The sequence below is a fragment of the Mesoplodon mirus genome (genome assembly GCF_964341445.2).
Source record: "Mesoplodon mirus genome assembly, chromosome: 17".
Classification (NCBI taxonomy): domain Eukaryota; kingdom Metazoa; phylum Chordata; class Mammalia; order Artiodactyla; family Ziphiidae; genus Mesoplodon; species Mesoplodon mirus.
In genome coordinates this window covers 57,014,942-57,029,129 of record NC_138993.1, presented here as the reverse complement: position 1 = coordinate 57,029,129, position 14,188 = coordinate 57,014,942, and positions in this window count along the sequence as shown.

Genomic DNA, 14,188 nt, shown 5'->3' with positions numbered 1-14,188 from the left:
AGAGAAGCTTCAGATGTTCTTTTGGATTGTCCTATTCTGTTCATTATTGTAAAGAAAATGGACTCAGAAAGAAGATCTTTCCAAAAATAAAGATTATCGTTTGATAAGAAAATCTCTAGCTACCTATATTTTAGTAAGCTAAATATAATGAAGAAGGTACTGTAAGCTTAGAACCCCTAATATATGTTACAATTTAAAACATGAAGAGTAGTTAAGAATGGTTATCACCTTATTATTCTAATTTTTATATATGTTGATTAAAATTTTTAAAATAACACAAATCAGGTAAAGATTTATAAAGAAATTAAAAATACAACATCAGGAATAGAATACTGCATTAAAGATATCTTTTACCTTAGATCGCAATATTAGTTGACCAGTGCTCTATCATTAACCTGATGTCACATGGTAATTCTTCCTCATGCTTTTGAAATTATGAATGTGTAGAAAAAAATTCTTTCCCAAAGTCATGACTTTCTTTATACAGGACAACATAGAAAAGCCAGAAGTTGAGATTAAAGTTTTATGATAGGATGTCATATTGCATGATTAATTCTAATTCTTTAATCCAAGTTTGGGTAGGCCTTTTCTACCATTATGTTTGAAAAGTATCTAATGTGTAGATAGATCATCACAAAAATGAGGCTGAAATCCACTTGCAGGTGTGTTCTATAGGTGGCTTTTTACATTGGTTAATTTTGATGAGACATTATTAGCTTTGCTCTTGTGAGCAAAACTATCAGAAACTTCACTTTCCCAACAGTATCCAACCAAGATATTCTAATCATAATCCTTTACTTCAAGAAATGTAAGTAACATGGCAAGCCAGGCATCCATCAGCACCCTGTTGGGTCTTTATGTGGATAAAATTTGCCTTTAAGCTGCAGATGGCTCTTTAATCCTATAATCGTTTAGAATTGTACATCTGTACTCTGTTTTTAGACTTTTCACTAGAAGAGATATCCACCCTTAGTCCCTTATTTTATTAACCTATTTGGCTAGATAGATCAAAGTTTTAAAAATAATAAGTCCAGGATTTCTATTACTTTATATAATGACACGATTCTCCTACAGCTCTTGTGATTTCCTACAGAGATTAGAACACTTGTATTTCACAGTTGTCATCGTGCAAGTTTAAAGCACAGTGTTATCCCCATTATAAAATTTGAGATATAAATTCTTAAAAACAATTAAAAAATATACCTATGTCTAATTTTCCATAAATATTGCAAACAAATAACATCTAAAAGATTGTATTTTAAATGAAATATAAGCTTTCAATGACTATTATTATTTTTTTTTTTCCCCTGCAAGCATCCCAGAATCTCACAATTGAGTCACTTCTCAGGGCCTTTTACTTCATTATTTTTTCTCTCCTTTTTCTGTTCCTTTTATTAAGACAGCAGAGGTCTGTTTGGAGCCCCCCTGCTTGGCACTGCTGCAGGATTTAAACTTTAGCAAGTTCAAAGAAAACAAGAATTATAAGGAGAAACCTTGGATTTATATAGATTCTTTTGAAGAGCTCAAAGTATGAGAAACCTCTCCCATGGTCAGGGTTAAGGTTACAAAATATAAAACATGAAATCTCTATATTCTTGTCAGCCTCTCATTTTTCTGTACAATTCCAAAAACACCTTATTGAAAATGGTAGGTGCAGTTATCAGTCAAGGCCCCACCAGGAAATAGATTTCCACTCAGATTTTTCAAGTTTGTAACAAAAGAAGTGTTTACAGAAGTAAGGGTAGGGTTAGGGGAAATAACAAGGGGTATTGAGTGCCTCAGATACTGATATGCTTTTACTGGCCTTACACCAGGAAAAAACAGAAACAAAAACAAAAACAAAAAAAACCCTACAGGAGTAAACCATGCTACTGAAGTCCAGTGAGAGTTAGAGGCAGAGAAGAAGAGTCACCCGAGGGATGCTATACAGGTGAGTGGACACAGCCACAACAAGAGACTGCTGCCCACAGCAAGGAGGGTGGACAAGAGCTGTCCCTCCTCCTTCCCTCTGACCCTTCCTGTGGCCTCATGTTACCCCAACTACCTGGAAGCCAGTCCATATGGGAGCATGAGTGATGCAGTCATAGAGGTTGGCTTCATGGGCACAAAGAAAGGTGGAGAATAAATGTCGAAGAGTGAAAAAGAAGAAGACATAACTGTGCCTTTTGCCATTTAGGCTTTTATTGTATTCCTTTTCTCAAATTAAGAAACATATTTAATAGAATGTAAGCATAATTTTAGTGTTATTATATCACCATAGGATGATGTCAATTAAGTCAAAAGGCCACCACGAAAATATAAAATTAGCCAGCTCCAGAACACTTCATACCAAGAGAGAGAGAACTGGAGGGAGAGGGGGGATAAGTAGTGAAATAATAATCAATATATGATATGCAATATAAGATCTGCATGGCTGCTGTGATGTGAGGAGATTTATAACAAGTGGAACAAAAGAACTCAGGTATAAATGAAGAAACTCTAGTCCTTTCATTTCACTTAATTGTATTTACAATTTTCTATGTTCGGGTACTTATTTATTTATTTGAAATTGGATTTCATCTATATCATCCAAAGGGGAGTAGTTAGAGTGACTGAGCATGTTGTAAATAATAAAACCATGTCAATGTATGGTTTCTCTAATTCTTCAGACTCATTCTGCACTGGTATAGCTCCTCAACCTCATTGACCATAGGCCTGTGTTGAGTCTAGATTTCAATTAACCAATGAAGCCATTTGTTTGATCCAAAAACTCATGCTTATATATTAAATTTCAAATGCCTAATTTAATTGATTCAACCCTCTCCAACCATATATTTTCTGTCTTTGTATAATCCTTTCAGAATCTTTTTCTATTATTGCTTCCCAAAGTCAGCTAATACAAATTAGAAAGATCTATCAGATCCTTTAGTGAAGATATATCTTCTTTGGGAGCCAAACTTAAAATTCTCTCTCTAGATCATGTTGGAGCTTAACTCATATGAAAAACTACATGAACCCAGTGATGAGTAGGAAAAGTTGTTCTTGAAAAGAACAGGATTCTTCTTGCAAGTAAACTGACCATGATAAAATCGTTAAAGTCTTTATTGAGGAAAGGATGGGCTTGGGATTTAGAAATTCAGCTTCTTCAACATCTGCCCAAATATCAACATCCTGTGTCTCAAGGTCCTTTGTTCCCTCTCTATGAGACTTAGCATTTAACTGGCATGGCAGCTCTGCAGCCTGCAAAGTAAGACTCTGGTTCTCCAAAGATATATTACAGAAAAAGTATTTTGGATTTGAAATAGTTAATCTGGAAATCCATAAATCTAAAAAAGTACAAACGTAAGCCTTAACAAAAATAAAATCATAAAATGTTAAAGTATAAAGTAAACCCAAACACGAGTTTTTTCATAACGGTTAATTCTAATAGTTTTATGTTGGGCTAATAATAAAGCCTAATAATAATTATATGAGTGAGTTGTAGGAGAAGAAATAGTGCACTTGGCCATTGAAGCAATGTTGTGTTGGAATTCTACCACTGGCATATAATTGTTATATATAAGTAAATGAAATCTCTGTTTGGGGACCACTTATAGTGAAATGAGGGTGAAATTTTAATCTCAGAAATAAAATAATTCAGGAAAAGTCCCAAATCAGCAAAAAGTAGGAGCAGCTCAATTTCTGAAGTTTTCTTTATAACAGATCCTAGGTCAAAATTTGGTGCTAAAACTTTCTTGAAGGGTATAGTTCCAGGGAAATAAAAGGAAAGGAAAATGGGAACTGTTGCTGTAATCCCAGCCATAGCTTTCCAACAACATAGCTGATTGCTTGGCCATGCTGGATATCTCCTTGAAGATCATTCAAAACTAATGCCTTACATTAGTACACCTGGGAGAAGAGGAGTAAACAATATATTTGTCGGTACCTTGTAAGCCCCAGTCTCTAATTTGTCAAAATCCATCCTCCATATTTTCAGGCCTGCCAGAGGATTATTCCAAGGTCTTTGATCCTGTAAAGTCAGAGGCCTTGGATACTGAAAGTTGTTGCTGAAATCATCTTTTGTTGTTTGTTAGAGTACACAAACAAACAAACAAATTCCTGAGTGAATCCTCTTGGTTGTAGACATAATTCTCCAAGAACCTTATGGCATAAAAGCAACATTTCTTCTTGATAATCAGAATTAACTATATCAGCTAACAGAATAAATTCAAAGTGATTAGACAGTAGTATAAACCTCCAGTTCAGTGGAACCTTTATTGTGTCCCTTGGTAAATGAAATGACCTTCTGGAAATGAAGGTTTTCAACTCAAGAAGAGCCTAAGTTGGTGGGGACAAAAAGCACAGATTATACAGGTGACTCACGTAAGTGATGGTAAAAGGGATTATTTCTATCCTCCACCATTGTTTATAGATAATATATTCTATCTACTAAGGATACAGTGTGACATGATGATCCTTAGCTTAATCCATATGTCACGTCCTAGAAGACAGCACTCGAGTCCCAAAGTATAGATCTCTCTAGCTGGCATCTTAGCTGAGCCTTCAACGAGCTACCACACCATTCTATCAGGTCATTTGCCTCTTTGTTTTGGGGGAACAGAGTAAGGTCAGTGAATTCTGTGGTCAAGAGCCCACTGTCTTACTGACTTTCAAATATAATCAGTGACTTATCTGAGTGTATCTGTTGCATAAAATATCCATACATCAGGCATTATGCAAATAATAATGATACTGATAGAAACATTTCAAATAAGGAAGAAAAATTCTGTATCTGGAATATGCACTGATTTGTATAAGAATATATTGTTTTCACTTCCAATGTGGAAGTGGTTAATTTAATAAACCTGACACTAGGAAGCTGGATGGTATCACCAAAGGACTGTGCTAAATTGAGTACTTAGTGTTTGTCTGTGATACTGGTGGGGTTGACAGATTGAACACATCAAAATGTAGAATACCCAGTCAGATTTGAATTGCAGACACACACTATATAGTTTTTAGTATAAATATTTCCAGTGCAATATCTGGAATATACTTATACTAAAAAAACTGTTGTTTATCTAAAATTCAAATGTAAATCACCCTCTTATATTTATGTGGCAACTCTAGCTGCTATATGCAAAGTGCCTGTAGTAAGATCAGCACTAGTAGCAGAGTACTGGCCATTAATAGAGCACTGGAAACCATAAATAGTGCTTATCACTGCCAAAATGGGCACTTTATTAATGAGGCCCACGGGATAAATACTGGAGTCGCATATGAGAAAGGCTAGTTGTCATCTCTGGGGCAGGTCATCCTGTCTGAGACTGGTGACATAATTTGTGGGCCTAGTGCAGAGTGAAAACTTAGAACCTCTATTCAAAAATTCCTATGAATTTCAAGATAGTACCAGAAGAGCATTAAACCAAGTGCAGACCCTTCTGAACGCGGGGCAAGTGTGGCTATATGGATATCACATCCATGTAGAGCTTGGCCCTGTTCCTGTCCACATGGTTTTTGAGATTTTCTATTACAGTGAATGTTCTCTCTTGGCATTGATGTTAGATGAAATGGTATGTACACTTTATACCCACTCCCATATGTCCATCCACCTAACTCTTCCCCAGAACCCTTTTGATCAAATCTCTCAGTGTTTTTCTCTACTGGCTCCTAAGCAATTACCTTTACTTCAGATTCTTACAAGGAACCTCCACTAATTGAAGTAATTTACATATGTTGTGTTCCTTGTGACTTAAATGAAACTAATATATACCTGAAGTAGGGAATGAATATAATCATGGGTATAAAAGAGATTCTTTTTTGTGTATATGTTTCCAGCAGGAATATAATAGTCATAGATAAAATGTGAAGTATGAAGGATGCTTTGAAGTTAGATAAAACTAGTGTTCAATTTGACAAGTGTTTTATCAGTTTGAGAATGCATTTTGAGGATTAGGATGAGGGCAACTTATTTGAGTAAAAATATATGAAAAGCATTTAAAAATAAAATAGTAAAGTTTTATTAACTGAGAGATATTGAGGGATGAAGCAGTCTTTTATCTTTTCAACAATTGGGAAATCTCACTCTACTTTAACTAACTAGAGTAGGTTATGTTCTCTGCAACTGAACCCTAAAGGTCACAACTCTCAAAGAGGGAATGTAAAATAAAATGCCAATCCTTAGGAAAATGGTTGTAACAGAATCTGTTGTCATTAAGTTATACACAAGAAGTATTTGAAGCCAGGGGATATAAGCAAAGGTACATGGTACCTGAGAACAACACTGTATTAGTCAGGGCTCTTCAGAGGAAAAGAACCAATAGGATATATAGAGATGCATAAGAGGAGATTTATTATGGAAGCTGACTCATGTGATTAAGGAGGCTGAGAAATCCCACTATCCGCCCTCTGAAAGCTGCAGAATCAGGAAAGCTGGTGGTATAATTCAATCCAAGTCCAAAGGGCTGAGAATTTGGGAGGCGGGGTGAGCACCAGTGTAAATCCAAAGCATAAGGGAATCCAAATATCCAAGAACTAGGAGGTCCTGTGTCAGTGGGCAGGAGAATAGGGATGTCCGAGCTCAAGGAGAGAGAGAACTGGCCCTTCCTCCACCTTTTTGTTCTATCTGGGTCCTCAAAGGATCGGGTGATGCCCCCCACCATTGGTGAGTGTGGACCTCTTTACTCAGTCTACTAATTCAAATGTTAATCTCCCTCACAGACGCATCCAGAAATAATCTTTTACCAGTTATCTGGGCATCCCTTAGCCCAGTCAAGTTGATCCATAGAAGTAACCATCATACCACCTGAATACAGAAATTATGTAAGAATAGGTATAAGAAACATAACAAGAGTTCATTTTTATAAGCAGAGGAAAATAAAGTGTTGCAAGAGCTCATGGCAGCAACAATGCCTTAGGTAACAGAAAAGTCAAATTGGATGAAGCCTGCCAGTATCAACCATGAAAAATTTGTGTGTGTGAGAGTCCTGTTTTTGTGCAGGACAGTGAGTAGCATTGTCACTTTAAGCACCGGGAGATCTGTTGTTAGTGGACATGACCAAGCTGTTTGACATTCCTCTCACCTTAAAGGTTTTGATTTTATGCTAGCATATACTTTGAAAGGCCCTGAGGTAGTAGGCTGAGGTTAGAGCAAGTAACAGCTAGGAGATAAATTATGGTGCATTCCAGGGAAGAACCATGGAAAGAAAAAAAGGAACGATGGATTCACAGGACTCTTAATACAAACTTAACTTTCTGTAAAGTTTACAAATTATATCTTTACAGTGTGAAATAAATCCACACAAATCTTCATATGTTTTGAGATTTCTTACTACATTGATTATTTATTTATGAAATAAAAAGAATGAGAGAGAACTAGAACTTTCGCATTATTTAGATTAAAAGATAAACCATTATATTAAACAAATTTTGTGAATCCTCTTTTGGATATCGTTGGCTAGGGATTATTTAGATATATAATTCAGAGAATATGACATGATTTCTAAGTTTGAGTTTGTCAAATCACTCAACCATATAGAAGAGTGTCTAATGATTTCTTGCTTAAACATGCAATAAAATTATTAGAGATGTGAAACTGAATGACAACAAATAAAAACATTTCCTGACAGCAAATGACTAACGTACTTGAAAATGAATATATACTTATTTAACTTGCTCTAGATTTAGCTGTGTTGCATTCACAGGAAGCTGTCACAGAGCAATGAAGCTGCAGTTCACACAGAAAGCCCAGCTTCTTATAGGCACAGACATCTGTATCCATGCATGGAAACAGATCAGTACTTTTTTCTAATTACCTTCTTGAGAATTTCTGAGTTACTTATTTTCCATCTAGAAAAGAAATATGCATTCATATTTGTTTAAACTTTTGGAATTGCATTATTTGGATTACTCTGAATCATAATTATTATTCTAGGATGTAATAAAATCACTTTGATATATTTAATTTATTTAATTTTTACTGTTATCCTGCAAGGTAGTTATGAAAATTTTATTATATATATAGACATATTAACAAACCAACCCAGAAAGATCAAATCACTTGCTTAACATTCAACTTATAAGTTGCAAACCAATAATTCAAAATCAAATTTTAGATTAGGATGTTATGCTAAAATATTTTGCTATAAATATCATTACTTGGAGAAAAATTAATCAATATGTGCTTAAATGTGACTAAAATTAACTTAATATTGGTTAAAATAAATTGATTAGATACGTTAATGAAAAAATAATCTAAATATTCAGGTCTCACCAATGCCATGATGATTTATATTTTTTTTTCCTTTTTTGACATAATAGAATAGAAGGTCTAGGAAAAATTAGAACAATGAAGACAGAAGAGTGGGGGAAATCACAACTTATCTGTACCTTGTCCGTAAGATAATGATTTCCATTAGCTAGCTAAAATTACCTTCAAAATGTGATTATGCCCTACTTGACTAAACAGAAGAGTGGGGCTACATGATGAACAAAGTGAGAGAAACTTGACACTGCACAATCTTGGAGCTTCAAGAAAATCTAATGGGAAAGGCATTTGATTCTAATTGTTATTTAGGACGAGGTGAAAAAGGAAATTATTAGCCACACCTTTGTGCCTAAGCTTTCATTTCTTTCAAGTACCTAATTTATCACTTAAAGATAAGATATACTTGCCTTACAAGTCTACATGGTTTTGCATATCCTAAGGTTTTTATTTATTTTTTAAAACTCTATTATTTACTTATTTAATTTTATTTTTGACTGCATCGGGTCTTAGTTGCAGCACACAGGATCTTCGTTGAGGCATGTGAGATCTTTGGTTGTGGTGCATGGACTCTTCGTTGCGGCACATGGGCTCTGCAGTTTGTGACACGCAGGCTCTCTAGATGTGCAAGTTCAGTAGTTGTGGCGTGCAGGCTTAGTTGCCCTATGGCAAGTGGGATCTTAGTTCCCTGACCAAGGATGGAACCATGTCCCCTGCATTGTAAGGGGGATTCTTTACCACTGGACCACCAGGGAAGTCCCCTTAAGGTTTTCAAATAGAATATCTTTCTCTTACTCCACCCTTTTGAAATCCTCAGACCTTCCTTCGAAGTTCAGGTTTTATTCTGAGTCTAAGAAAACTTTTCCAATTCACTCCCAAATCACTAGTGCAATGCTTTCCCCTTCTTGATGTATTTGTAGTATTCTTTACCTATCTCCTATAATAGGCATTGTGGTTGAATGCCTATTATCATCATCCTCATCATCATATACTTTTTACCCCCATTATCTATCAGCAGTGCAATTCTCAGTTCCAGATAGTTATAGCTCCCCATTCCTGTTGGCTTTTCCAGTTCTAGGGTGAGTAGGACTATATCACATTGGAGAGAGAAAAGAGAGGAAAAAAATAAAACTTTTGCTTCATCATTGTTCCATCAATTTTGAAGTCCATTTTCCCTCTGTATTATCTCTTTTGCCTTAATGGATTTTCAGTCATATTCAGACCACAGCATCATAAAATGTAAACACTAAATGTTCCATGAACTATTCTTAAAACTTATATGTATAATGTTGATCCATTAACTCACACCATATCTATGAAATAATAGTTATTTCCATTATTGTGATGAGGAAATCAAGGCCTAGAAAGGTTGTAAACTAGTCCAAAGACACATAACTAAGAAGTGGCAGAGACAGAATTCCAATTCAGCCATTTGGTGCAATATCCAATCTTCCTGAACAGTATGACACATTGCTTCCATTACCTCACTTCTTACTATATACATGTGACTATGCCCCACTTTAGTTCTTTGCATGTAGGGAATTTTGTCATTGGTCTTTATCAGTCTGTGTATCTCCAGCATTCAGCATCATGCTTGGAACATAATCAAATATATTTTTATGGGGAAAATGGGGCCTGTTTCTTCTGCAAATGAAATCACCAAGTGATGATTACTTATAGAATGCTTCAGTGAAAAAGAAAACCATTACCTAGAGAAACTAGTTTTTTGTTTTGTTTTGTTTCTGTTTGCCCCCTTCCCCAGTGGCATCTAGCCTAAACATTCGTCAGCAGTTTCCATCATGCTTTGAAAAGATCACTTTAGTTTACAGAAAAATAACATTTGAATAGCCTGTTATTACCCCAGCCAATCTGCTTGATAATCTATTATTCAATTCAAAAAGCATTTAGTGTGTGAGAAGTATATGTTGAATACTATGTTATGGAGTCTAAATAACTTTTCTTTTAATATTGCCTCTTCCTACTATACTGAGGTTATTTTCGAAATCTTGTTTAAGACTGGCCTGAGGCAACATTCAGATGGTGGTCCTTTACTGCAATATCTCAATATCTCACAAAAATCAGTTATAGCCATGAGTTTTTGAGTTATTCCCCTATAAATAATATCAGAAACATAGTCTTTAAGATTGACTGTTTCAGTGGATTTGATTTTTAAGCTTTGGGAAAAAATATAGAAGAAGAAAAGTGAGTATAAATACTTGTGAGAAAAGAAACGAGTTGATTATTCAAATACATATTTTGCTATAAATGCAATTAATTAGAGTTCTAATACTTAGTTGATGATTCATCCTTCTGCTGAAAGCTTAAAATGTTTTCTCCAGACTATGAGATCACTATGAATTGAAAACTTAAACTCTTATGAGCGTGTTTTCTTTTCCCCATTGAATTCTTACCACAGGAAATGTAATTCTTTTTAACTGAGGCATTACTTAGTAATTAAAGAAAAGTGGATTCCTAATGCTAATTTCTATAGTAAAAAGTAAATATATGAACACATTAAATTGAAAATTGTAGTGATAATGAAAGGCATATTAACATACCTCACATAAAGTAATGGTTTTCTTTCTTTCTAAAATATAATACTGAAAAGGAGTCATATTTTTCATTTTATTTTTTCATACAATATTTATCCCATGAGGAAACTAAATACACAGGCTGCTTTATCTTTTTGTAATTTTTGTGAGCTTTTTTGATTTCTTTAATCAGAGCTTTGAAGACTTCCTCATAAATATTTTGTACATGTTTTGTTAGATTTATGCCTATTTCATTTTTTGTGAGAATGTGAGTATACTGTATTTTGAATATCAAATTCAACTTATTTGTTGATGACATATAAGAAAACAATTGACTTTTTAAATATATACTTTGTATCTTGCAATTTTGCATTAACTTCTTGTTAGTTCCAGGGTTTTAGTTGTTGTTGTTGTCATTTATCCTTTGGGATCTTCTACATAGACATTTATGTCATCTACGAACAAAGATAGTTTTATTTCTTTTTTCCCAATCTGTATAGATTTTATTTCCTTTTCTTGTCTCATAGTATTAGCTAGGATATCCAGTACGATATTAAAAACTTGTTGAGGGTGAATATCTTTGCATTGTTTCTGATCTTCATTAGAAAGCTTCAAGTTTCTTACAATTAAATATGATGTCAGCTATATGTTTTTTTGTAGATGTTGTTAACAAATTGAAGAAGTGGCAAGCAACACTGCCAAAGCTCTCCTCTACTCCTAGTTTGTTGAGAATTTTTATTATGCATGTGTTTGGATTTTGTCAAATCCTTTTTCTGCATATATTGATATAATCATGATTTTTCTTCAGTACCCTATTGATGTGATGGACTTCATCAACTGATTTTTGAATTCTGAATCAGAAATGCATAACTGGAAAGAAACCTACTTGACAGTGATGTTAATTCTTTTTATACATTTTTGGACTCAATTTGCTAATATCTTGCTAAAGATATTTGCATCTATGTTCATGGAAAATATTGGTCTGTAGTTTTTCTTTCTTGTAACATCTTTGGTTTTGGTATTATCATAATGTTTTCCCCATAGAATGAATTAGGGAGTATTCCTTCTGTTTCTATATTCTGGAAGAAATCATAGAGAATTGGTATTATTTCTTCCTTAAATATTTGCTAAAATTGTCTTTAGACAGTAAACATACAATTTTATTAGGCTATAGCTTCTTCCGCTCCCTATGAAATGTAATTTTAAGTGCCATATCATACTGTGGTTGCATTTACATTATAAAATGTTTTATCTACAGTAATTTGCTATTATATATAATCTTGGCAGGGCCATTTCTTGGCCAGGTATAATACTTGTGATAACAATTTGTGAAATTTGAAAAAAAAAAGAAAAGATACACTTTTACAATTAGGGCATTAAAATATTTATTTTCCTACTGGCATATCCTTTAATGAAAAATAAACAGGTTAACTTAAATTGAACAGCTCTGTAAAGCTTCTTAGATATTTTTTTTATTTGGTAAATCACATTTCCACTGTAGGGAATTCGATCTACTAGTTTGCTCTACCCTATGTACACTTCACTAATTCTTATGATGTGTTTTGTTACTAAACCTGTCATGAAAATATTACTTACTATTTTTCTTGTTCTTCATTCACGTTTTTCCCCTGAAGTCTTTTGTAAACAAAGGGCAGCCATAAACATATTCTAATGTCCTCATTCTATCATTATTTCACTGTATTCATACAGCAATGCCACTTCCATAGTCTATGCTCTATCTGAACTGTAATAAATATTTTGAAATTTGCACATTTTCAGTTGTCTCTGCTCATGTCTTAGGAGATAATGAATATCTTTCGAACATTTTACATCTATTAGAAATTCTTCCCAATAAGAGATTAGTACCTATATATTTTTGAGGGCTTTCCACATCATAATTAGTTCTTAAAATTAAATAACAACAATAACAATAATACAGCATTAATACTATCAAGAATTACAATAATAGTTATTGAATATTAATATATTTTGGAACTGGGTTAGGCCCTTTTACGCAGCCTGTTTTATCTAATTAAATCGTTAAATCAATGTTACAGATATAATCAGCCACTTTTTAGAGATGGTGAAATTTAAGTTTGTCTTCATTAAGTATCTTAGTCAGGAGTCATAAAGCAGGTAAATGGTGCAATTGTTTTTTTATTTAGAGATTCCAATTTTACTACAAACTTCTAATCACCATACTACACAAACGTCCATATTTCTGGACACCTCATTCACAAGTATTTTCTAAGATGTTTTATTACTGCATATTCATTTGTCTAGTAGAAATCAGGAGGTAATTGTTCATTTATTTTCAATATTTACCTAAAGGGTTATGGAATCTTCAATAGCTATTCTACAATCTGAAGTGAGCCTAAAAGGTCCTTCATGAGCAGAGAAATCTACTTTGTCTGATGGCATACATCAAAGTTACATCACCACACCACTAACACTGCCATCACCATCACCACCATCACTGCTGCCAGCACCATTGCTGCCGTCATCACCATCACCACACTCTGCTAGTCTGAAAGTTATTTGAAAATAAGGCTAATGCATACTTCATTATCCACACTCTTTGACAAGAAACTCTTAGTATCTAAATTGATTGTTCACAGAGCTATGCTCTTTAATTAAAATCTTTGCATACTTGTTTTGTTAAGAAGCAAAAAGAAAATAGTGCCTTAAGTAGAAAAAAAATTCTCAAATTTCAAAGGAGAGTATGATTTTTGTCTTCATTACCACTTGACTGAGAAATAGTTTAGAAAAGTATATTCGTTTTTCCTTTAGAGCTTAGGAGAAGCAAGACATGGAGGAAAAATTCTAGAAGAGACAGAGGAATTCTTTATTATGGCTAAACATAATGGGAATGCATCAATTTGGAAAGAAAAATTGTCCTAATTTCATTAAGACAATTCTATTTAAATGGGTAAGTTGATATAGGTAACAATTTATTGCCTCAAAGTTAACATGCGCATTTTGAACAAGTGTTATTTTCATAATTAAACATTGCATCTTCATTTTATAGTTTTAATTCATGGTTCCCTTATATAGTAAATGGATATAAATAGATAAATGGTATAATCCAACGATTTGTAATTGTATTGCAGCTCCATTCCTATCCTCCCATGCTCTTTCCAGTGTCTCATCTTCTTTGCTTATTGGTTTCAGGTTGCTGGTCCTGGAATAAACATTGCTGCTTAGGTCACAGGTGGCCATGTGTGACAGAGTTCTGCAGAAAACTTTTCGCCACTGACAGAGGTGTGGAACTTTGGTGACACTAGTGGAGTATAACAACATCTGGTAAAGGTCTGTTGTGAAAGAGAGTATTGGCAACAAAGGTCATGGTGTAGCAATGAGATGAGGAGAAAGAATTGGAATTATTATATTTTTTAAATTGTAGTTGATTAACAATGTTGTGTTAATTTCTGCTTTA